Genomic DNA, 25,005 nt, shown 5'->3' with positions numbered 1-25,005 from the left:
AACCATCCTGTCTCTAGACCTAGAAACACCTACTGCATCTGTCACCCCCATGGGCTGGCATCACAGGGAGCTCGTGCACAGACTTAGCAAAGGAATGACCCCACAGAGGGCTGGTGGAGCGCAGAGCAGATGCCACACAGGCCTGGGTCTGCCCTGAGGTCTGGAGAAAGTCACTTTCCTTATTGCTTGCTTCCCAGCTCCCAGTCGTGCGACTAAATTTAAATACAACTCTGACGTCGTCAGCTCTGGCAAACAACCTCCTAGGTCTTTCTGTCATGTTGACATACAGGCCCAGTGTCTGATCTCAGCCTCTGTGGTGGACTGCCCCACAATGGTTTCATACTTTTTGCCTTCAGTTCCCACGCCCTTGTGTGATCCCCACACCCTCCCCTGGAGGCTGGATGGACTTTGAGACCAGGTTCTGACATGCAGACTGACTTGTGAAAATGTGTGTGAGTTCCACTCCTTCCCAGCTCCAGTTTTCCTTCTCTCTGTCTCTGTCTCTCAGTGCCTCTCTCTCTGTCTTGTCTCTCTGTTTCTCTGTCTCCCCTGCTTCTCTGTGTTTCAGTCTGTCTGTCTCTTTTCCTGTATGTATGTGTGTATATATTTATGTGTATATGTGTGTATTTATGTGTGTGTATTGTTCGGGCCCAGGGCAGGTCACTTCTGAAAATCCCTTGATGACATATTGATTATTTTGAATTCATGTTACTAAAGAAAAATTATCTTTGAAAATTGTGCAAGCACTTTGGTGGAATCTTCTCTAAGGACCAGCACTGCTAGGGAAGTGATGTTCCTGTGGCACTTTGATGTATCCTGTACCTTGTTCTGCCGGAGAGGAGCGTCCATTTGCTCTTCCCTCCAGGGGACCTCCTGGGGCCTCTGCCTGCTCACGTTGTCACCAGGGCTGGTTGTCACCGGGCTAAAGACCTGCCAGTGTGATGGTGGCCAATGCTATCTCTGCAGTCTGTCCATCTGCCTATGTGCTCACCTTACAGGTCGAGCATCTCTAGCACACACTGGCCACCTGCACTGCCTCTCGTTGGAACTGCCTGTGTGTGTTTTGTTTCTTTTCAGAACACTGGGCTTCAAGAGGTTTTTGCACCACAGCGATGTGAAGCTTTTCTCCGACCTTGGGTCATGAGGAAAGCTTTTTCCAGGCTGTAGTTTTTCTTTCCAGCTGTCTTTCTTGGCCTTTGTTTTCTGCTTTAGTTTGGTTTTATTTTGCCACAAGAAGAGCTAAGCATCTCCCTTCTGACTCTGGTTTCACACTTAGAACAGCAGTGCCTACCACGAGATTATGCACAGAGTTACCAAAAGGGCTTCATTTGGTACGTCTCATTTTTAATCCATCTGGATTTCCCTCTCAAAATACAAAAATGCTAATTCACGTGAAAACAAACAAACAAAAAATTCACCCGTCCCTACTTAAGATATGAGGGCAGCGAGAAAAAAAAGCCACCTTTTATATGATTTCATTGATAGGGAACATCCAGGATAGGTTAAGACAGAGAGAGAAAGGGGATTAGTGCTTCTCATTGGCTGGGGGAGGTAGGATGTGGGGTGCGCTTTGTATACAAGCTTTTAGTTTGAGGAAGGCAATTGTCTAAACCAGTGGTGTTGGTCTCACAAAATTTTTAATGCACTTAATGCTCCTTAAAATTGCACAATTTAAAATGGGAAAAGGCTAAACTTTATTCTTGTAAACTTAAAACAAAAATAGAATATACTATAATAGAAAAGAAAAATATCTGACTCCATAGAAGATCTGTCCTTTTGGCTTTAACCCTGTGCCCTATTTTCTAGGCTTAATCTTACTAGCTCTGCACCTTTTGTAAAACAGTGTTGCCTTTAGCCTGAAATATACAGGAAAGCCTATTTTCAAGTCTTTGGTCTTTAAGGATATTAACACTTTTGCACTAAAATAAAGACAGCAAGTTGCAGAATAGAAAATAACTTTTGCTTTGTTAGAGGTTTTACAGAGGCCCTATGACCTGGTCTACATTGACAGCTGCAGACCAAGATAATGGCAGACTAATATCTTGGAGAACCATCTTCCCCAAGTCAGACTTCAGGCTCCTTTTCTAGTAAATAGGGGAGGGGCTGTGGTTGGTTGTTGCAAACTTCTTGGTGTCGGATTTCTTTGTCCTTTGAATCCTTTGCAGCTGTCCACGTGAATCAGATCACCGTGTTCCTGTAACACCTGCAACAAAACAAACTTTTTCTATTCTGCAACTTGTTATCTTTATAGGAGTGCAAAAGTTTTAATATCTTTAAAGCTCAGAGTTTTGAGAATAGGCTCTTCTGTTTATTTCAGCATAAAGGCAACATTGTTTTACAAAAGTTGCAGAGCAAGCAAGACTAAGCCTAGAAAACACGGCAGAGGGTTAAAGGAAAAGGAAAAGATCCAATATGAAGTCAGATTTGTTCTTCTCTATTACAGTGCCTTTGGGTAAGAGCTAAGAGGATGATTCCTGGGTGGGTCCTCTACTGTCCCAGGCTGCAGTTCAGGCAGGGTCCCTGCCAGATTCACCATGACTTTGGACCTGATCTCCCGCAGAGAAAGTGACAATTATTGGATTAAAATTACCTGTCAAAATCCCTTCAATTGCCTGTAAACTATACCACAGCAGGGGATGTCTCATTGGCCAGTTAACTGCCAATCTCCCCTGATGCAAGGGACCAGCGTCACGGCGGGATCCATGGTGGCCTGGACAGTGCACATTCCTACTTTTCTCTCCAGCCTTGGCTTCCTAAAATTGATGCTTTGAAAGCTCCCGTCCCTCTTCCCTCTGGCCTGGTGTGAATGAACAAGATACCTGCACCCACCTGGGCTGAGGCCAGGCCACGCACACAGCCCCATGCACACAGCCCACCATCTGCTGTCTACCCCTGGGCTCAAGTGCACCCTCTGAACTCCCCCACACCAAAGGTCCACGTGCCCAATGCCTCCGCCCTAGGGGTCCAGATCACCATCAGGACCATCAACCACCCGAGGCCCACAGGCAATTGGCTGGCAGCCTGGGATCACCCTGACCCATCGGGTCAGATGAGACACAGGGTGCGGGGATCAGGGTGCCAGGGCGGGAATTGGAACCGCTTTCAGCCCAGCCTGCCTCGCCCTGTAGCCTCAGACATTAACTATGAAGGTGCACACTAGGCTGGATCCCCCGCTGGTGGCAGTAGTCATCATTACTGGAGCTCAGATTTCCCCACCCCAACCACAGGGTGAGGGGTGAGGGAGTGAGCTTAGGGTAGGGGTGCACTCAGAGTGAAGGGGATCCCATGGTGAGGGGGTATATGTTGAGGAGTGTGGGGCCTCTCAGATTGGAACTGACATGGCTGAGAGGTGAGGGGGATAGTTTCAGGATGTTGGGGGTCCTGTGGTGAGGCATGAGGGTGTAGGGGCCATAGGTTAGGACCAAGCAGGACGGAGTGTCAGGGCACAGACCTCGGTGTGAGGAGAAGAAGCCCTGTCTTTAAGGTCTGGTGGGAGACTGGGCCTGGCCAGGGGTGGGAGGGTAGTAACAGGGAGGGGAAGGTGAGCAGGGGAAGTGGGGCTGGTGGGGTGTGGCCTGGCCCAGGGCAGTCGTGGTTCTATTTCAGTGCCAGGACCCAGTCGGTGGCGGGGTGAAGGCTCTGGGGATGGAGACCCGGCGGGACGAGCAGGAGGGGCACCACCTGGCTCCTCCCGGCCCCAGTGGCCAGGTCTGGTAAAGCAGGAGACCCACCCGAGCAGTTTGCGCTGCAGAAGGGAGGAGGAGGAGGGGCGCGCACGTGCTGACGGACAGATGCGTGGACGCCGGAACCCGCCCAGAACGCGTGGAAGCTGGCTGCAGCCGGTTGCTCCTGGACCAGCTCCTGGAAGAGGAACACGGACTGGGGTCTGGGCCGCCGCTTGCCCTTGGTTTGGCTGCCGCTGCCGGGCAGTTAAGGGGGCGCTGGTGGGGGCGTGCTGCTCGAAGCCGGCGGGTGACGCCAGGGCTGTGCGACTGAGGAGGCCCACAGGGACGGTTGCGGAAGTGAGGTCACGGCCGCGCGTCCCGTTAGGACACTGAGGCGGGTCCCAGCCGCCGCTGTGGTTAGTGGTAACCCCGCTATTAGTAGTTCCTGAACCCCGCGTTTTTGCCGACGCTTATACCCTGGTTTAGGAGAGCAGGTACTGCCCCGGGAGGTGGGAGGGCACCGGACGGCTCCGGAGCATCTCTGACTGGCCCTCAGACCATGACCTGCTCCCGGGAGGCGGGTGCGGTGCGGTCGCGGGGCCTCGGATGCAATGGGGGCTGCCGCATGAGAGCCCCTGGATTTGCTCCCATCTTCCCCGCGGCCTGACCTTGGGGGCGGCCTCTAAATCCCCAGGTTCTTGTGACTCAGGTTACAGGTCAGGCTGCCCCTGGGAGGTGGGCGCAGTGTGATCAGTGTGCTGGGATGGCTGCAGCAACAGCGGGAAATGGTCGCAAACCCCGCGCTTTCACAGGGCAGCCCCAGTCCCGCCATCGCAGCCGCCGCCATTCCCTGACAGCACAGCACCTGCCTTCCAGGAGCAGGCTGGACTGTAACCTGAGTTCCACGAATCCGGGGCAGCAGAGGCCAAACTCAGGCCATGCGCTGGGGAATTTGAAGCCAATCCACGGGCTCCCATGGGCAGACACCATAACCCGCCACTACCTTCGACCACACCGTGCCCTCCTTCCAGAAGCAGGCTGACCTGCAGACCGTGCCTGGAGCAGCAGAAGCCGAGCACTGGACAGGCAGTGGGAGAGAAGGGGGCAAGTCGACCAGCCTGCCAGGTCGCTGCCCATCTCCCTGCCGCTGCCCCAGGTTCGTGGATCACTTGTTTTCAAGTCAGTGGGTTCCTGAGAGGCAGGAGCGGTGCAGTCAGGAGGCGGGGTCTGCGGGGAGGGGTGCTTCCCCAAGGGGATCAGGTGGACTTGCTCCCATCTTCCCCAGGGCCAGATCTGTGGACGGCCTCTGCTGCCCCAGGTTCACAGGACGCATGTCATGTCAGTCTGTCCCTGGGAGGAGTGCTCAGTGCCCTCGGGGCAGCCTCAGTGGCTGACAATGATTTTGGAAGTGGGCTCTAGCCCAGCATAACTAACTCTCCTTTCTTCTCTTGCTTCCTCAGTTGGTGGCTGTATAGGCTTTTTCATTATAGGTTATTGCTGGATAATGAACATAGGTTTCTCTGCTATACAGAAGAAACTTTATTTAAAATCTATTTTTATATATAGTGGCTAACATTTGTAAATCTCAAACGCCCAAATATATCCCTTGCCATCCCCTTTCCCTGGTAACCTTAAGATTGTTTACTAAGTCTGCAAGTCTGTTTCTGTTTTGTAGATGAGTTCACAGTGTCTTTTTCTCTCTTTTTTTAGATTGCACATATGAGTGATATCATTTGGTATTTTTCTCTTTCTGGCTGCTTTCACTTAGAATGACGATCTCTAGCTCCACCCATGTTGCTGCAAATGGTTTTATTTTGTCCTATTCATGGTAGAGTAATATTCCACTCTATAAATATGCCACAACTTCTTTATCCAGTCATCTGTTGCTACATTTAGCTTGCCTCCATGTCTCGGCTATTGTATACAGTGATGCTATGAATACTGGGGTGAAGGTATCTTTTCACATTGGAGTTCTTTCCAGTTATATACCCAGATGTGGGATTTCTGGGTCATAGGGTAAGTATACTTTTAGTTTTTTGAGGGATTTCCATGCTTTCCATAATGACTACACCAAACTGGATTCCCACCAGCAGTGTAAGAGGGTACCCTTCCCTCTACAGCCTCTCTAGCATTTATCATTCATGAACTTCTGAGCGATGGCCATTCTGACTGGTGTGAGCTGATACCTCATTGTAGTTTTGATATGAATCTCTCTGTTTGTTAGTGATATCGAGCATTTTTTCATGTGCCTATTGGCCATTTGTGTCTTCATTGGAGAAATGCTTGTTTAGGTCTTCTGCCTATGTTTGGATTGAGTTGTTTGTTTTTTTGTTTTTAAGTTGTATGAGCTGTTTATATATTCTGAAAATTAAGGCTTTTTTGTTAGTCGTATCATTTGCAAATATTTTCTCCCATTCGTAGGTTGTTGTTTCCTTTTGTTTTACTTATGGTTGCCTATGCTGTGAAGAAATTTATGAGTTTAATTACGTCCCTTTTGTTTTTTTTCTCTTATTTCCATTGCCTGGGTAGATTGCCCTAGGAGAACGTTGCTAAGATTTATGTCAGATAATGTTTTGCGTATGTTATCTTTTAGGAGATTTATCATGTCTTGTCCATCTGCACCTTAAGCCTGTACTCTAGATCTGTGCTTCAGTTTTGAATTTTGAGCTTCTTAGAGAACACCTACTCTTAGCTCATATGTCAGATTCAACATGTCTAAAGCTGATTTCATAATCATTTTTCTTGCAGCGTATCCATTTATTCAGTGGCATAATCATTCTTCTAGTCTTGAATACCCAAAGGCTTGGAATGGTCTTTGATTTATATTTCTCTCACCACCCTCCACATATTCTTGGCTTCTGGAACTGTATGTTTTTGGTTTCAAATGTCTATTCTGATTGCTGATACTCTGATGAAGAGCGTTCATCCCTGATACAAGAATTTTTCCTTCTGCTGAATTCTTGGATATTCTCTCCCCCCCTTTCAGTCAACCTTCAGTTTTGACCCTCCAACATCTAGAGTCAAGTCAAAGACTTACCACAACCATATCTCAGACAGGTAGGCTCGAACCTTCATCACTTTGGCCTTACCTTATGTGTTCCAATCATTATGTGACTTAGCCTCCTAGGGTAACCTGTGCCTTATTAAAAACCAGGAGTCACCAGGTTTTTCCTATCCAGTCCTCAGTTAAAACAGCTTAGAATTGCCCTGAGAACTAGTTGGAGCCCCATCCCCTTCATTGAGTCTTCCCTATTTACTCCAAATACTTCTAGCTCCTCTTTGTATTTCTGCACTGTTCATGATCGGTAGCCTGTAATCTAGGCTTTGAGTACTGACTTGGTACCATTGCCGGTTGGTTTCCAATGTGTCTCCTCACTTAGCTGGTAACTGGAGAAGACTCCCTTGTTCAGCCTCCTTTATACCCTCACCCTGCTTAGCATCGGGCAATAGCAGGCATCCAGGCAGTGCTAACCTACTTTATTTATTCGCAGGGGTGGTGGTGTGGAGTATAGCTAATAACTATTAATTCAGTGTTGCAATTAAAAAAGAAAGCCAAGAAAATCCATAAAACTTTATCTCCATGTTCAGTTTAGCGCTTTACCTCAACAGTTTTCTTAACTCTGTGTTTACATTCACATAGTGTTCAGTGCTTGTACAGTTCCCTGAGGCAAGCAGGTGAGTTGTCATTATGTTTGACTTTCACGTTACATTTCATATTGGATATATTTCTGCAATGACAAAACCTTCTTTTATAAGTAAACAGCCGGAAGCCCAGAGAGACTAACAGCCTAACCCAGGGTCACCTGGTTAGTGTTTGGCACAGGCCAGGACCGCGGTTCACATCTTCCAGCTGCTCCTCTTCCAGTGCCTTTTCATTCCAGTGCTGGGAAATGTAGCCCCATCAGCCAAACGGCCAAGTCTCATTGCTGCCCCTTTACCTGCCAGTGATGGCAGTGCTACAAAACGTGGCAAAGGAAAGGTCAGAAATAGGAGTGATGAAAGACATGGAAGTGCTGGAAATGGATCCTCAGCCTCTTCCTCCCTATTTGAGCGCCTCACAAGTGTCCCACTCTGACACTGCTGTTCATTGATTATAACACAGTCTTTAAAATCAGACTGATCTTTTGTAGGACATGCTTTTATCCTGGTCCCTTTCCTGCTAGTAGTCACCGTCATGGGCAGAAAGTGCCTGACTGTGCTCTGTTTGTCACGTAGGTGGGAGGGGAAGTGGGAGAGGAAGCGGGTTGAACTGAAGCCGAGCTTTTTACAGCTCTGTTGTTCTAGAACCAGAGCAGTTCCACTCCTGCTTTCATCACCTCTCCACCTCTGAGTCCCAGCCACCCACTCCTGCCTGCTTCCCCACATGCCACGTCCTGGGGGAGGACAGTGTGGTTGTCAATGCCCCCTCCAACCTCCGCCTTCTGCCCTGGGAGGTGCAGGAGTCTGCTTCAACTTTTGAGCTGTTTTGGTAGTTGGGCTTTTCCAGCCTTTCTAGGCATCTGCTTTCCAGCTCTGGGAACTTGGAGATGTAACTTAACCATACAAGTTCTATACTAATGTATTCAGTGGCATTAATGTGATGTTGTCTTTAAGGTGTTCTGTGACTGGATAGGAGGTTTTTAACACAGGATGCTTCACATCCAATTCTAAAGGCCTACAGGATGCAGGTGTAATTCAAGTCCTTACATGGCTGTAAGGCAGACATGGACATTATTTTATAATATGACCATATGTTCATAGATTATGGTTAGTCCGCCGGCTCTGTATGTAATAAAAGTTTAAATTCCAAACGCTTGAAGAAAATTTGCGGACCATGTCTTTTTGCCTGTAACTAGTTGCAAAAACTGAAATCAAGACTCTACCACAAGCCAGTGTTTCCCAGTAGAGAAACCCTCTACTTTTACAACCTCTAAGTAATGCGGTGGTTCTTTGGGTGAGATGAGGGATGCCAGAGTATTTTATTGGGACACTAGAGTGGCATGACAATTATTCTGGGACTGGTTACAGTTGAATCTCTCTTCCTATATCCTGGACTGATTACAGAGTCAATGTTAGTGCGATAACCAGCTTCTGAATGCAAGTGTAGCTAGGAAGACAACAGAGAAAATAGAAGGATATAAAGTAATGGAGAGACTTCAGAGCAGTACAAATGTTGACTTTGACACCACCAGCTGCTGACGTGAACTTGGCAGGAATTTGTGAGAAATGGTGGGTGTCACTGCAAGCAGGAGAGTCTGGCAGCTTTTGGGGTGAACAGGCAAAGGGGAGAGCAGATATGGTGACCACTCGGGGGCTGATTTTTTGTGTCCTGAATGTGAAAATGTCTGGTCTCCTGTTCAATTTTGCAGCCACAACTTCACGTGACTCAGGGCATTATTTCCACCAGAAAACCATAAAAACATAAACAACCTCTGTTTCCCAAAGTGTTTGTTCTCGATCTGAGATGATTGTCCTGTGGTGGGAGGTAAGTGGGCGGTGGGTCCTATTACATCACTCACTTTCACTAAAAGTCTACCTCGCTGCTTTTCACTCTACTGCTAGAGGTGCTGCCATTCTGTTCCACCTAGACCTATAAGACAGGCTTACCTGAATCCTCACGTGAAGAGGGATAGTTATGTGCAGTTTTAAATAATTGCTTGGGTCATGTGGTCCTTTGTTCCCTCCATTGGAAATCACTATTTCAGAGCAAATAGTATGAATCTATATAAACTCTATTGTTTGTAAGATGTCTTCAGAAGTTTTGCAGTAGGTTTAAATATTTGCTTGGTGATGGCCTCTTGATTGTTTGAAGGAGGCAACCCCCACTAGGGGCTTTTTTGGCTCCCTTAGAGTTCCCTTACTGGCAGTAGAGTGTTCGTAGGCAGAGTTAGAAAGTTAACTGGGCTGAGAAGCCGAATTTGCCCGCAGCTGGGAATTGGCAGAAGAGCCAGTTATGGAAGGAAGGCTTTAGGATAATCTGGTAGCAGAGTTGTGGGATCCAAGCCCTGGGAAACCTCAGCTTTTGTAGAATATGTTCTGTAACAATAGGCTATTGGAAAATTTTAACACTTGTTATGGGATGTAGAGTTGGGGAAAGACTTAAGAGTGAAAGAACCTTAAAAAAGAATCTCCAAATATTTTAAAGAAGACAATACTCAGAATGAGAGCTTTTCTGGAAAAGACTAGTTCTTCACTTCACAGGGGAAGCAGGGAGAAGGTGTAACTGCACTTACGGTAACTTAAAAGGTAAACCTTACCCTCCCACTTAGCTGTTTCCTGGTGTAAGTTCATATTCCACATCTGTAGTTTTAGACATGATGTGCCGTTTTCTGGTACTCCATTCTGCTTCTGAGTGAGAGACTGACGCAAAGTCTCATAGCAATTGAAAAATTGCACAAAAGTCTTTATTGTCAAAAATGTAGATATGTGGCAGGGTGCTGCATTTGCAAATGACTTTCAGTACAGAGAACACTTAAAAGAATGCGTGTTATTTCTTTTTTTATTCCTTTAAGCCTTTGAATAGAAGGTTTTCTTTGCAGAGTTTCTGGAGTACATCAGAACAAGCAGGAACTAAAAATAGCTTTAAGAAAACACCAGTATAGATGTTGCTTATAGTATGGTATCTGTCTTAAAGTTAACTCTTTAAAGCAGGAAGTTGTAACTCTCAATTTCTTAAACAAATATAAACATTCTTGACTCTTAATGACATTCTTTGTGGGGTGAAGCCGCTTTTGCTTCCATTCTGAGCATTGAAAGGCCTTCTAGGATACTTCTACCAGTCCTCAATATTTTATTTTCCCTCTGTTGTGAACTTGTTATTAAACTTGAAGCAGATATAAATATCATTAACTTGCTACATATGTAAATACTTAGTGTTACATAGTCAGAAAGTTTGTGTACATCACACTTATCTACATAATTCCCCCCTTTCCAACTGTGTTCCTGATAAAAGAATGGTGGGAAATGGCATTATGGAGATATGTCTTACAGTACACAGTGTTTCCCCTGTTCCCTCTACCAGATCTGGATGTTGTTTCATCTTTCAGCTTCTAGAATTTCTAGCTCTTTTTCTTAAGACAGGTGTAACTCATCCCCCTGCTCACACAAACATGCGTACACACACACACACACACACACACACACACAATCTGCCGTAGGGAGTAGCGTGCACCATCCCATTCTCCGACTCCAGCTCTGATCCCACCCACTGGAGGCAGTGTCTTGCACGAATTCATTTGTAAGTTCCTTTTTAAAACTCGAGAGGTCGGGAAATAGGACTGATATCCTCACCTAGTAGGCAGGCCCTCAAGGATAACTTCTATGGTTAATGCCAGGGTATCTTAATGTTTGAGTACCTGGGTTTCATGTTTTCCTGTACCACCTGTGTGACCCATGATTCCCACAGTTCTGTCTCCCGTTAGACCTTTTCTCTCCAACTCTGGACTCTTATAATATTCTGCTGATTTGGCATCTTCACTTGGAACTCTGATATCTTAAAACCAACATGTGTAAAAACTGAGCTCTTGGTCCTCCTACCCCCCAAACTGGTTCTTTATGCAGCCTCCCCCATTCAGTTAGTGGAAACTTAATCCTTCCAGCTGCTTGGGTCAAAAATCTTGGAGTTATTCTGACTTTCACTGACATACCACATGAATTCTGTCAATAGATCTGGTTTGACACTGCCTTTAAAACATATCCAGAGCCCAGCCACTTCTCACCATGGCTCCTGCTTCCACTGCTGCTTTCCTGCCCTGAGCCACTGTCCTCTCCTCCTGCATAGCCCTTCTCAGTAGCTTCCCACCTTTCATCTCTGACCGTTTGCACTATTCTCACCCGGCAGTCAAGTGAGCCTTGAAAACCTAAGTTAGATTGTGTCGTCCTTCTGCAGTGCCTCCCCATTTCACTCCGGGTAAAAGTCACAGTCCTTACAATGTCCTCCAAGGCCATACAGGATCTGCACTGACCCTTCTCCGCAGCTCCAGCCGTGCCCCCTTTCTGGAACATGCGAGGTCACGCTGGCCTTGGTGATTGTTATTCCGTCCACCTGGGACTTCTCACCTCCTAGTCTTAGTTCTAACCTCAGTTCACAGTTTGCCCTGCTCTCGTATTTAATACAACATCACCCTCATCCTATACTCTTAACTCTCTTTACTTTGCCCTTTTTACTTCTTTCCATGGTTCCTCTTTCCTAACATGCCACCTCCTCTGCTGCTCTGTTGTGTGAATTGTCATCTCCACCCCCCACCCCAGCTAGACTCCAACCAAGCTCCGTGAGGACAGGACTTTTGTTTTGTTTATTGATCTATTCTAAGTGCCTAGAGTAGTCCTGGGTACATAGTAGGCCGTCAAAAATTATTTGCTGAATAAATTAAAAGGCTATTTTAAAAATGAATCATCCTTTCAGGAACAGGTGAGGAAAGGAAGCTGCATGAAGGAAAATGGTGCAGTAAATAATGATATTTGCCTGTTGTTCTATGTGTGATATATATATGTGTTTTAGTCTTAATTTGGTATCTCAGTTTCTTAATTTAATAGCTGTATTAAGGTGTAATTTACAGGCCATACAATTAACATATTATAATTGTACAAGTCAGCCATTTTAGCTATTTCTAGAGTTGTGCAACTGTGTCCTCAAAAAGTCCCCTTGTGACGGTCCATATGCAGTTTGCCCTCCCCTCATTGGCACCCTGATTTTATTTGTTTTTGTTTTTTGGCAATCACATCTCAAAAGAATAATTTACACAGCAGTACTAATATAGCTTTGCACTTTTAGAAATGACACACTTAAATATGAAATCAGCGGTCATTGCTGAATGTAGGCAGCAGTATCAGACATCGGTGAGAAGAATGGACTTCAGTGTCAGACTGGCTGCAGTCTTACCCAGCTCCACCATTTACCAAGTTACCCAAATTATTTTCTGTCTCAAGCTCTATATCTGTTATATAGGTGTAATAATAGCAGCTTACAGAGTTGTGAGGATTAAGCAAACAGGGAAACAAAATTTAGTGTAGTGGCCAGCTTATGTTATTACCTAAGAAATAGCCTTGCAGGTAGAGAGCAAAATTCAAATCAGTTTCTAAAGTATGTGTAAAATATGATCCAGTTCCTGCCTGGTTTGTAAACACGTATGCCTACTGCAGAATGTAAAAGCAGGCTAATTTCCAACAGAAAAGATCATTTCTCAGCATTTCTTTCAAAGGTAGTTGCAAAATAATTTTTACTAAATTTTCTGTGCCCATCTCTGACAGAGCTTTGACACCAGGGAGGTAATTATCTACATTTTTGTTAAAATGATGCTGACCATCAGTAAGTGTTCTGAATTATATTTTAGCCTTTATGTTGGGAAATATTGTGAAACTTCTTCTAAATTAATGGGGGAGGGGCATTCATTGTAGCTCTTGTAGCCTGATAAGGCTTCACTAAATTATCTTTTTTTATTTTAATTAAAGTAATTAATTAATTTTTTGCAGGGGGTGGTAATTAGGTTTTTATTTATTTTATTTTTATAAGAAGTTCTGGGAATTGAACCCAGGCCCTTGTGCATGCTAAGAATATGATCTTTCACTTGAGCTATACCCCCCTAAATTATCTTTAATAAGGTCTTTTTCTCTGTTTTGTTATTTTCTTTTATGTACAGATGCACAAAGCAGGGTCATCAGAAGCCTGTCAATTCCAAAGATGATTATAGTGAAAAACATTGCACAGTGACAGTGAATCCTTGGAATATGAAGAAAGATTGTAAAGTCCTGAATGAATTAAGATGGAATTGTTACATTAACTTACATGTAACCATGGCTCTCTTACCTTATTTTTCACTTTATAATGAAGATATTCCTCACCCGTCAAGGTTGCTTTGTTAGATATAGGGAATATCTAAAGCCTTTTCTGGAAGTTTTTTAAATAAATAAGAGCAGGTAATTTATCAGAAGTGTGAATGGTGTAATCTGCTCTGTCTAGTATGGTAGCCACCAGCCACATGTGGCTATAGTGAAATGAGATGTTCTATAAGTGGAAAATACATAATAGATTTTCAAGACTTCGTACAACAATAATAATCTAAAATATTTATTAAAAGTTTTCAAAGTGTTAATCACACTTTTGAAATGATAGTATATTGGATATTTTGGGATAAATATAATTATTACTGGAATTATTTCACTTGTTCCTTTTTATTTTCTAAATGGGATTACTGGAAAATTGTGACTTGCACTATGTTTCTATTGACAGTGCTGGCTTCTAACTTATTGCAAATAATATGAAAAAAACTTTGATTAAATATTTTATAATTGAGTAGTTGATTTCCATCATATTATTTTCAGGTGTACAACACAGAGGCTCAAAATCTTTATATATTATATTCCATTTAATGTCACCATAAAATAATGGCTATATTTCCCTGTGCTGTATGCTACAGCCCTGTAACCTGTCCATTTTATACATAGTACTTTTTACCTCTCAATCCCTTACCCCTTTCCTGCCTCCCTCTCCTCCTTCTCCCCATTGGTAACCACCAGTCTGTTCTGTGTACCTGTGAGTCTATTTCTTTTTTATTATAGTAATTAATTTGTTTTATTTTTTAGATATACATATAAGTTAATAAATAGAATATTTGTTTTTCTTTCTCTGACAAATTTAACTTAGCATAATACCCTGTAGGTCCATCCATGTTATTGCAAAAGACATTATTTAATTTTTTAATGGCTGAGCAGTATTCCATTGTGTGTGTGTGTTCATGTGTATATATGTGTGTGTATATGTGTGTATATAAGTAAATATACATATATATATATATAATATACCACAACTTCTTTATCCAGTCATCTGCCAGTGAACATTTGGGTTGTTTCAGTGTGTTAGCTATTGTAAATAGTGCTGCTGTGAACACTGGGGTGCATGTGTCTTTTTGAATTATATTTTTCTCCAGACATATACCCATGAGTGGGATTGATGGATCACACGGAAGTATATTTTCAGTTTTTTAAGGAAACTCTATACTGTCCTCCATAGTGGCTGCAACATTAACATTCCCACCTACCAAGTAGGAGGGTTCCTTTTTCTCTTAAAAGGTCAAAAATTCCTACATTTATATACTTTCCTTACAGTTTAGGACACAATTTGGCAAAAGCCAGATAGAATTTAATAGGAGTAAATACAGTATTTTTTCAAATGTCCATGCATTATGGATAGATATGTTATTGATGAGTTGGTTCCCTATTTTTGTAGATGCAGAAGTTTTTATAGCTTCACAGACATTTCAGTCTTGCAGAAAGAAAAATGTCTTTGCATTTTGCTGAACTTGTCCGGGTGGCTTTATCGAATTTGGTCCAGGCCTGCAGAGGTGAATACACATCCAAACCTGAACCATTTGAATGTCTGCAAGATTTTAAGAGTCTAGAATGTCAGATCTGGACTATAACTCTGGTGAATGACATCAGTGAGTGGACTCAAGAAAACTCCATTTGAGTGCAAAGCCTTTCATAAGCCAAAAAAGGCTTTGAAATTGTGGCAAAGCCAGAGACTTTTGTGCACCACATATGGCCACAAACCCATGGGGACAACCACAGGCCTTCTGGAGTGCCAAGGGAATTCCATGTGAGGAGTCCAGCACTCACAGGAATCCAACAAGTCCCTGCCAGCCAGAGCACCTTCATTGCTACTGTGGTATTTTGAGCAAATGTCTTTTCTTCAGGTTCAAATTGGTTTGTTGTTTTTTTTTTTTTATAAAAGAAAATCAAACAACTTCTTGTTCCCTTGGTGAAAGTCAAAGCCTAACATTTTCTGATTTCTTTTGACAGAGAAAACTTGAGCCTATGAATCTAAACTCATTTGTGATGGTCTGCAGCTGGGAGCAAGCAGATCAGTGTCAGTCCCTTTGCAGCCGTTGGCTGGGAGCCTGCATGTTCCCTGGAATGATATTTGATACATATCACCCTAGCCGTGCCTTCGCTCTGGACTGGGAGGCGAGTCAGTCAGAATCTGCATTATGGAATGTATGTTTCAGATCCAAAGCTAGGAGATCATTTTTAATAGCCAGAGAATGTAGTCATAAATATATCTATTAATGTATTTATGCAAGAACAATTTTAAAGTTTTTTTATTATAAAAATTTCCCCCAAAATTGAAAATGAAAGAACATTGGAATTAAAATCCAATGGAATTAAAAACAGTGGAATTAAAAATCATCTGTTCTTAGTTATACATAAAGAACCTTAAAATCCTTCTAAACATTTTTTTGTTCAAATGTAGATATTTTTCCCTTCCAAAAATGAAAATTATTTTTTCACATTTTTTTCTTTTTCCTTTTATTATATATTCCATATCAATAAATATAATTCTTTTAAATCCCTTTTAATGGCTGTTTAACATTATATTGAACAGATATGTAAATAGTCCTAGGTTTAAGAAATTTAAAAATTTGTCATTACAATGCCCCTGCAAAGAAATTTTTCGTGTTTCTATTTTTAGTTACTAATTTGGACTAAAAGTTAACAAGTTTACTTTTCTTCATCTAAAACATTGGTTATTTTATGAATGAAATGTAAGGATTTTAAATAACTTTTCAGTAATTTCAACAAAGAAATTAACTTTAAGGCAAAAATGTATGATGGTTTGCAAATCTATTTTTATTATATCTTCACTTTTACCAGTGTCATATCTGTGTGTGTTTGCACAAGTTCTTTAACTACCAGCAATGTAAGAAAAATCTGTGTACTAAAAATGTGAAAATAGTTTCCTGGTTTGTGTTTTCATTCTCCCAATATAGGTTTTGGATGACAAGCTTGTATTTGCAAAAGTACACACCCTGTGAGAGGTGCTCTGTACATAAGCTGAGATACTGTACATAAAATTGCCTCTGAATCCCAATCATCTGAAAACCCTGTCCTCAGCCTTTGATACCTTCAGCTGTTTTATGAAAGTCCTCCAAGTGGATGAAAGTGTCAACAACCGGAACAAGAGTTTTTCATTGCCCTATTTGAGAAGAGCTGCGTGAACGACTTTTATATTCAGGATAGAGATACATTCATCAATCCAAACACCAGGAGCCGCACTGTAAGTCTAAACCGAGTTTAGCTGCTGTCTTGGGGGTGATTTAGAACCTGCTGTTGAATTATAAGTGATTTGGTTCTGTTGGTTTGGTTTGGTTTTTAAAAGCTGCCCATAAAAAGGAAAAAAGAGAAAGAAAAGAAATATGCCTACAGATTCCTGTTAGGATAGTAAACAGTGGCTGGTTATTTACCCTGTATAAACCACACGCTCTCTTAGAATCTATTTAGGTTTACTTCATCCTTTCTCAGATCAAGTATCAAGTAAGGGACAGTTTTAAAAAAAAATTCAGGATTAACAGGCTTGTGAGCTCCTGGATCTGCAAGGCAGCTTTCCCTTCCCATGGTGTAAGTCAAATGGCAGAAATGAAATAAAGCACTTCATGTATCCTCCGGTGTTAACAGGAAAAGGTGAGTCTTCTTGACCTTGTTTCTTCCTGGGTAAAATGAAGATAATATGTCAGGAGTCGACAAGCCCATTTAGGGCAGGAACCATGTTGTCTTGTTCACTGCTGAATCCCAGGCACCAGGAAGGCTGAGTTTAACAAGTGAGTGAATGAATGAACTGTAGTTCCCCAGAGTTACCATGTGGGGCAGTGTGGATTAGCAGCTAAGAACATAGACTCGAGAGGTGAGGGTACAGCTCAAGTGATGGGGCGCATAATTAGCACGCATAAAGTCCTGGGTTCAGCCCCCAACACCTCCTCTAAAGTAGACAAATAACCCTAATTACCTCCCCACCCCCCACCAGAATTACCTTATTATCTCCCTGCTACCAAAAAAAAAAAAAAAAAAAAGGTAGAAGTGGCCAAGAGCGTAGACTCAGGCTGGAACACTTGTGCTGGTTTCTCGCTGTCTACCTTGTAAAAGTCATTTAGCCTCTGTGTTTATCAAGTTCCTCATCAATAAAATGGGGATAATAATAGTACCCACCTCGTAGAGATGCTATGGGGATTATTGAATCTGCTTGAATTTTAGAACAGCCCTGGCTAATAGTAAGTACTATGCATCTGCCAGCTCTTTTCATAATTACTGACAGATGTTATTATCAACCAAAGAAGTATTAGTTCTTTGTAAGGGAAATGCATGTTAGACCATTTCATTTATCATTTTCTGTAATTCAGGCTTTTTCCCTCTGAAATACCATTTTCTGTCTGTGCACTAGTAACTCACAGGGCTTTCCAAATTTCATCTGTCTGAGTTCTTGTCATGATGACAATACTGCAGAGTTTTGACATTTTTTAGGGACTCCATCTGAGATGACAGCAACCCCTCAAATTCAGAAGCACTTCTCTAACTGACAACATCTCGCATGAAATGAAGTTTGTAAAATGTAAGAGCTTCAGACGCTAAATGATGCCATAAATGCAAAGATGTTATATCTAAGCTCTTTAAATAAATCCTGTCATTGAAATAAAGGAAATACTATATTATAGCACTCTATGACTTTGTTACCTTGCTATCCGTTTATCTGACTCTCTAAGACAAAAGAAAGCAAAGACTGAGATTGATCATTACTACTGTGTGGTACACGTATTTGTGGATGAAGACCATACTGAAATGCACTGTCTAAGATATTAAAATGGACACTAAACAGCTGCTTGATGCACATGCATGAACAGAACAGGGAGCTGGTTGCAGGGAGCAGACACTGAGCTTCCTGGATCAGAGACTCAGCATAGCAGTCCAGCCCAGCAGTCCACATGTTTTATATTTATATCCCAGCAAAATTAGCAGTGAGAGTCTGAAATGAACTTTGGGGACACTTGCAAACAGCTGTCATGATTACTAATGTGGGACACCAGGATTCTACAGTGTTTAGTTGGCATCTGCACACAACCATTTCTTTTCCACTAAAGCCTGTTGTAATTGCTGGTTCCACATCCAGGCTGAGGAATCATCTCATGTGGTGTTTGGGAGGGAGGTAAGTGGAGTCAGGACCCATGCTAAGGCTGGGTGGGTAATAATCTGGTTCTAGTACAGGAGAAAGGAAAGTAGGTCAGGTGGGAAGGAGAATGACTAGATTTAAATTTTGTTTCTTGAGTAAGCTAAATATATAACATCATGTCAAGCTTCTTTATTGTTTATATTCCATGTGCTGTCACCGAATATCTACTGAATTGTGGGGACAAAAAAGCCTGGGTTTTAGAATTGACCCTGCCCCTAAACAGCCAGACTCCAGGTTCTTCTGGGTGTCCAAGGAGGGGGCTGCTGCCTCCACTGAAGCAGTTTGGGCACTTGGGTGGCGTAGTTTTTTTTGCTGTGGAAGACTGGCCCGGTTGTAGGACATTAAGCATCTGCAAGGCCCTCACCAGGTACCCACGGTGGTCCCAGGACTGTAACATCCAAGTGTTCCTTTCCAGCCACGTATGCAAATGACCCTCAAGGGGTTAGTATTAATCCTCGGTGAGAATTATGAAAAATTATATGGTACCTCCATCCCTTCTGGCAAAGGAGGGCCCCTTATTTACAAATGACCACAAAGTGTTAGCACCACATTTTATTAGCAGAACATGTGAACACGTGGTGACAGTGACGCTCACCTGTTTGCTTCTGCTTCCCAGTGCAACTTCAGCCTCCATCAGAGGACCTCAGCTGCTCCAGCGAACAGGGCCTTCTGTACAGGGAATGTGCTCCTCCTCGAAGCATAGACAAGAAGCAGCCCTTAGATCTCATCAGGTGAGCTGTTGTGGAGAGCACTCCAGTGGGAAGGGCTCAGGGTTGCCCTTATGGCTTCTGAGTGTGACAGTCCTCCAAGAGTGTTACCAACCAGGAAGCTCACAGGAGCTCTGAGCTTTGTTGCCCCAAGTTTTTACTGGAGGCTTTATTACAAAGACATGATTTATTGGGTCACTACTGACATGGCTACCCCAAACACTAACTGTAAGTCAAAGCCCTAAGATTTGATGGTCTCTCCTGATGGTCAGTCACTTGTCACAAAGCTCAAAGCCCCACTCCTCTAATCACATGGTTGGTGTCTCTGGCTGGCCAGTCCCCATCCTGAGTCATCTCATGAACACAAGCCATCCAAGGGTCCACCATGAATAGTAAAGACACTCCTATCTTGGGAAATTTCAAGGCTTTAGTGGTTGCCGTCCAGGAACTGGGAACAAAGACCTACCAAATTCTTCATTAAACAGGAGTAAATGTTAGGTTTCACTTAAATTATAAAATAAGAGAAGTATTCTCACTGCTTAGCTGTATCTGCTGTTCGACACCGTTTCACTACACCACGTGACTGTAATGTCGCGCTCAGCATGTGTATTCTCAGAGCATCAGCGCCGGCTGCTCCCCGGGAGCTTATGCTGTTTGTGCAAGGCTGCTGGGAGGAGGGAGGCCAAGGAAAACTGAGCAAACAAAAATAATCGGGCTAATAAGGAAACAATTTCAGATTGAAATGAAGGAAATAATACAGTATTGAGATGGGAGACTTGGGGGGAAGTGAGTCAAGAAAGCGATCTTTGAGTAGGTTACATGTGAGCTGAGATGGTGATAAGGAGGCTGGACTTTGAGGATCTGGGATAAGTCACCCCAGGAATAGAGGCAGCTTCTCCATTGCCCCGAGGCACAAATGTGCTCAGCAGGTTTGAGGAGATACTGGAGCCAACACTGGTGAGAGTGATGAGACGCGAGGTTTAGAAGGGCATCAGGAGCACAGAAAGTAATGTAGACTCTAAGTGCAGTGAGAAGCAGTCATGATAGTTTAAGCACTAAGGTAATTTTCTCTCATATTTTGCAAAGATAATGTGGAGAATGAATTGCAGGGACCCAGGAAGCAGGGAGGCCTGGTAGGAGGCTCTTGGAGTGGGCCAGATGAGAGATGGTGGGAGCCAGGGAGAATGCGTTTGGGGAGTGGAGCTGACAGGATGCAGTTATGGGCTGGCTGTGGATGGTGAGGAGAAGAGAAGGGTTAAGGTAGCCCCAGGTCGGCCTGGAGCCAGGTGCCTGATCTTCCTAATCTCAGTGCCCCATTCAGATGCCCACCTACTTGGGCAAACCTCTTAACCTTCCAAGTGAGGGTTTTAAATCACTGAAGTCTTTTTGTTTGTTTCACATTTTATGGAAAGATTCAAACACGTACAGAAGTAGAGAGAACAGCACAGCCAGCCTGTCTGTATCATTCACCCAGCTCCAGAATTATCAACTCAGAGTCACTGTTGTTGCATCTTTCATCTCCACCTCCTCCCCTCCTCCACTTCGGGATCATTTTGAAGGCAATCCTACATAGCTTAACCTTTCATTAGTGAAATGACAAGGTCTCTTTCAAATACAATTGGAATATTCATTTTTTTTTAGGGTTACAAAATAATTCCCTGATTGTCACAAAAATACACTTTTAAGCAGTTTTGGGGTTGAAATCAGGATCCAGACTAAGTTCACACATTGCAGCTAGCATATCTCTCAAGTGGATTCTAATCTATAATTTTCCTGTTTCTCATTTTCCTTGAAATTGCTGAGGGGTTTCTCTATTTCCTGTTTGGTTGATTTCATTCTCCCCTGTGGTTAGACTTATTTCTCCATCCTATGTATTGGCTTTAGCTAAGTGATTTGATCCTCCCCTAAAAGCTTGATCTGATTGAGGTTCAAATCTGTGCAAGAATATTTGTTATATGAAGTTTTGTACTCCTGTCATAAGGTACATAATGTCCAGTTGACTCTCTTTTTTGTGATGACAGCAGCCAATAATGATTGTCACCCGGGATCATTATTTCATAAGGGATTTTATTTCATGTGGTCATACTCAAATTTCCTCCCACAATTATCAGCAGGATCACAGTCATGAAGAGGCACTTTCTCATTAACCCGGATTATCCTGTAGAACAGTTTTAAAAGAGGAAGTTTATATATTTGTAAATATTTAAAGTTGATACATTTTTCTATTGTTTCTAATGTTTTTTTCTAATGGAGGTACTGAAGATTGAATCTAGGACCTTATGCTTGCTGAGCACACACTCTGCCACTGAGTGTACCCCATCCCCCTTGAGATTCATATTTATATGATATATTCCTTCTGTTATTTTTGTTTTATGTTATACAGAATTTGATGGCAGGGCAATGGGTTTGATGGCTATTTAATCATTCTTTATGGGCTTTTGGGGTTGGTGTGTGTGTTTGTGTTTGTAAAGAAAACAATTTTCCCACTATTTTAAGTATGTTTTGTAAAGGAAATTATGTTGATCTGTTCCCTTCTCCTGGTCCATGTATTCCCTTGTTGCTTCCCACTATTGGCCCCTTGAGCTCTGTGACAAGACTAGCATGTCGTTAATCCAGGTTGAAGGAGATCTGAAGAGATTTATTCAAGGAGATGAAATTTGTAGACAATGAATTGGAAAGTAATGAGAAAGTTATTCATTAGGAGAAGGTATGGGGTTGAATTGTTAAGCGCAGAGAAATCTAAGCTATGAACCACCAAGACAATTATTAACTCCAGGAAAAACAAAGTAGGGAATAAAGAAGTAAGCCTAGCAGACAACTTGCTACAGCTGTGAACAGTCTGTACAGAGTCCTAATAATGTAAAGCAAGGATACTGAGCTGATCAAAATTATAATGTATTTGTATCAAAAGGTTGGAAGAATGAAGGTTTGGGTGTGTAGAGGAGATGTGGTTTGAAAGAGAGCTTAATATTCATTTTCCAAAATAGAAAGTTAAATAGGTGATACATAAAGCTGAAAAAGTCAGTAGGCTGTGTTACAAGGATATTAGTCAGAGATAGGGAGTTTTTATTCCAAGAGTCAGCAGTAGGAGCTGAACATTGTTGCTTCTGACCAGGAAATGAGGCGGTTGTTGGGAACTGCTCCTTTTTACAATCGGTGTTCGAGAACTGTTTAACTCTTTAATGAATGTATGGTATAAGTTTGATAAAAAGAAATCAAAGCTGAATTTTGAAAAATTGATGTTAAGAATTGGGGTGTTTTTGACAGAGATAACAATCAGACAAAACTACATTTGAAGGGATCCTCATTATTTCTAGCCTTTCAGCAAGGACTAGGGGGCAGACATCTGTTTAAGGTTCAAAAGTTCTTTCTGACATTCTTGCCGACATGTAACCTTTGGAAGTAATGAACTCTCCGTCATTGTAAATATGCAGGCAGAGGCTGCCTGACCAGCTCTCTAACTGTAGCAGGGTGTGTTTACCATTGGCCAGTTGGAGCAAGCAACTTCTAACATTCTTTCAGTTTTGAATGTGGCATTTTCAGGATGGATAGTTGATAAGAATGTATTACAAAAAGCTTAACAAGAAAGAGTCCAAGACATCTCAAACCCATTGCCAGGGTTTTCTCTGCCAGACACCATCCTGAGCCTGCCATCTGTGAGCCAGGCCACAAAGACCAGTCACATGAGAATGAACACACTTTGTCCCTCCTATCTGATTTGGCATCGGGCTCAGCCATTTTCCCCATGGAATGTTCCACGCCCAGGTCTCTGACGATGGAGCTGGTCTCACAGCAGCCCTGTGAGCGCTGGTCCAGCCCTAGGGGTTCCTGCATGAAGTTTCTCAGGACTCCAGGCTGTTCTCAGAGCTGAGTCCCCCCTAGGCTAAGCCCTCGGAGCTCATCTCAGCTCCAGACTGAGCCGGAAGCTTCCGAGAGAACTCAGAGCTGAGGAAAGTCACAGGTTTTACCCAGCACTGCTGCGTCAGCAGTGCTCCAGCTGAGGGAAGTATCAGCAGCAGCAAACACACCTGAGCCGCCGCCTCATTTTTCCGCCTCATCCCTAAGCCCTCTGTGTCTGCCTGTCTGTGTCTGTCTCCCTTTCAGGACCAGCCTGGCACCGCTTCGTGCCCTGCCTCCTTTCTTCTAATCTTGCCTCCCTGGCCTGTTCCGTCTACTCCAGATTAACTGAGTAACATTGAAGGGTTTTTGAAACCTAGGAACAGCCGACGTGCTAGATACAAAGAATACAGGGCAGTTCCTTACTCAGCCACATCCCTCCTGCCCTCTCCCGTTCCCACATGAGTTTTATAAATATTTTGTCAGAGAGACATTGCAGTCCCAGTTGTTATCATTATCAGCCATTTCCTTATTATCTGTGGTTTACGATGCATTTGCTCCAGGGAAGTTCCCGAGATAAGGCAGACGCAGATGACTGAGCCAGTAGTTGAAGTCCACTTGTGTCAAGCCTGTTAAGAATGATCTTTGGTGGGATTTGTTGAATGTGCCAGACTGTCCAGTGAGTGGTGATGATCCCCTGCATCTACTCCGGAGTCGGCCTCGTCCCCTCCTTTGCTCTGTTCTCATTTATCTCTCTTCAGCAGGTGAACCAGTGATCTGTATTTCTATGATACGTAAAATACTTCTTATTTCACGGTAGAATTTGGGGGCTGCTGTGAAAACGCATATGTTTTAAGTGTGAATTGAGTCAGAGGTTTAAACTTAAAGCCCCCTTGATTTAGAATCAGAAATTAGTATGATGGAAGGAGGGTATAACTCAGTGGTAGAGTGAATGCATAGCATGCATGAGGTACTGGGTTCAATCCCCAATGCCTCCATTTAAAAAACAAATAAATATACTTAATTATGCCCCACCAAAAAACAAAGAAAAAAGAAATTAACATGAGGATGAAGCTACAGAGTGAATATTTGTGTCTTCTGAAACTACCTTCTGTCTTTCTGCAGGAAATTCTACGGAGAGAAGGTCGGAATCTACTTTGCTTGGGCTGGGCTATTACATTCAGATGCTCCTCCTGGCAGCAGTCGTGGGGGTGACTTGCTTTCTGTATGTATATTTTAATCAAAATAACTGTACTTAGAGGTAACTTCTCTTTATTCCTTGTTACGGTGCTTACTTAACTTAGAATGACTTTCTCCAGGAGCATCCACGTTGCTGCAAATGGCCCTATATTGTCAGTTTTTATAGCCGAGTAGTTTTCCATTGTATAAATATACCACTTCTTTAGCCAGTCATCCGTTGATGGACATTTAGGCTATCTCCATGTCTTGGCTATTGTAAATAGTGCTGCTATGTATATTGGGGTGCAGCTGTCATCCTGAATTAGGGTTCCTTCAGGATATATGCACAGGAGTGGGATTCCTGTGTCATATGGCAATTTTATTCCTAGTCTTTTGAGGAAACTCAATACTATTTCCACAGTGGCTGCACCAAACTGCATTCCCACCAGAAGTGTCGGAGGTTTCCCTTTGTCCACAGCCTCTCTAGCATATGTCATTTGTGGATTTTTGAATGATGGCCATTCTGACTGGTTTGAGGTGATACCTCATTGTACTTTTGATTTGCATTTCTCTGATAATTAGTGATATGGAGCATTTTTTCATGTGCCCATTGATCATTTGTATGTCTTCCTTGGAGAATTGCTTG

General features: G+C 43.0%; 1 long non-coding RNA gene across 2 annotated transcripts in view; it reads left to right on the top strand.

The window, feature by feature from the left end:
• The first annotated feature begins 13,106 nt into the window (after positions 1-13,106).
• Positions 13,107-25,005, top strand: part of LOC135320493 (uncharacterized) — a 52,758-nt gene continuing 40,859 nt past the window's right edge. Inside the window, exons 1-5 of one of the 2 annotated variants that reach the window (XR_010379643.1) lie at positions 13,107-13,559; positions 15,441-15,635; positions 16,409-16,695; positions 19,253-19,367; positions 24,306-24,405. This is a non-coding gene — a long non-coding RNA (uncharacterized LOC135320493). The remainder of the gene's footprint in view (positions 13,560-15,440; positions 15,636-16,408; positions 16,696-19,252; positions 19,368-24,305; positions 24,406-25,005) is intronic. The other variant, XR_010379642.1, reaches the window with a different exon arrangement.

The sequence above is a fragment of the Camelus dromedarius genome, unplaced genomic scaffold, assembly GCF_036321535.1.
Source record: "Camelus dromedarius isolate mCamDro1 unplaced genomic scaffold, mCamDro1.pat HAP1_SCAFFOLD_117, whole genome shotgun sequence".
In the NCBI taxonomy this organism is placed as follows: Eukaryota; Metazoa; Chordata; class Mammalia; order Artiodactyla; family Camelidae; genus Camelus; species Camelus dromedarius.
This window is presented reverse-complemented; position numbering and strand designations above follow the sequence as displayed.